Raw genomic sequence first — 1288 nt, 5'->3', positions numbered from 1 at the left:
TTTGGCATCTATTTGGGGAGACAACTTGGGAGAAATCCTTCTGTTTCCCACAAAAGTGGATGTGGGAACAAACTCTGAAACTTGCTGTCAATCACAGAGTAGCGAAAGCAAATGAAAGAAAGCATGAAGTCAAACGGCAGCTGAAGGAGACAGCCAAATATGATGATGAAATGTGTAACGCCCTATCCTTCTTACGTGACAAGGGAATAAATAATACATTCAGCATACCTTACACGGAAAGGCGCGGACAAACAATGCGAGCCCAACCACAGAGTTGCTGCTCTGTGCCAGATTCTCATGGCCTGCTGCTCCCCGGCTGTGCCGTCCAGTTCCTTCCTCTTCCAAAAGCAGCAAATCAACTCTCAAGGACCAGCGGTTCCAGAACCTACTTCAGGAAGAACAGAGTCCTGCGAATGAGAGTACAGATGTTGGGGTTGGTGCTGTTGGCATGGCCCGTATCTTCATGAAAGACTTGGCAGATGAATTCACTCTTGCTGGTCGTTGGAGACAAATTGAAGTGTGAAATGATGGATCTCCAGGATGGCAGCCTTTTTAATCGAACACCAAAAACTGTCGCTGGCAAAGAATAGGATCTAAATGCAAATTCCAACTTGGTTATCATCACAACCAGAGCGCATCCACCAGGGGAGAAAGTGGCCTTCATCTGGTCCTGTGCAGCGTGACCATCTTCGTATGCATCATTCTTCACGTCTCCAAGCATAGCCCAATCTGCAAGTAGACTAGTGCTTCTAATCCAGTGGATATCCTTACATATGAGGCTTGGAAGATAGGTGGCTTCCCAAGGAACGGTGTTATGGAAGTGGTTGCAATCTGGATTCAGCGTGGTTCCGTTACTCAAGGGGGGAGTGTCTGGAAGGTCACCCTTCAAGCTACCGTGGGTGGGTCCTTGGGGATCACAGGGACACTGTTGGGCACTTTGGGAAGGCAGTGACTGTTGCTTATGTCTCCCTGAAAACCCTGCACCCTGCTTTAGGACGGATGGAGCTAGGGATAAGTGAAAGAGCTCCACACACTGGTGGTCGACAGTACTTCTAAGGTGATCAAACTGACAGGCTATACTTGCTGAGCCATTGGGCTGTCTGAGGCTGACTTGGCAGAAAGTAATGAAAGATCTTAAGCGTTACATCTAATTTCCACCACGGTTATGGGACTCTGGAATTAAGGACAATGTCTTCCTCAGTGTCCCGTGCATCTAGGGACAGAACGGAATCTCAGGTATGGTGAAGGAGAGTCTGACTCCAGAGGAAGAGGCCCCGTTAAAGAAAAG

The 1288-nt window shown here is 48.2% G+C and overlaps 1 pseudogene; it reads left to right on the top strand.

Annotated features, from left to right (window-relative positions):
* The first annotated feature begins 59 nt into the window (after nucleotides 1–59).
* Nucleotides 60–1288, top strand: part of LOC101658494 — a 3000-nt pseudogene continuing 1771 nt past the window's right edge.

The sequence above is a fragment of the Echinops telfairi genome, unplaced genomic scaffold (assembly GCF_000313985.2).
Source record: "Echinops telfairi isolate 266 unplaced genomic scaffold, ASM31398v2 ScPeMD7_7412;HRSCAF=8450, whole genome shotgun sequence".
In the NCBI taxonomy this organism is placed as follows: Eukaryota; Metazoa; Chordata; class Mammalia; order Afrosoricida; family Tenrecidae; genus Echinops; species Echinops telfairi.
This window is presented reverse-complemented; position numbering and strand designations above follow the sequence as displayed.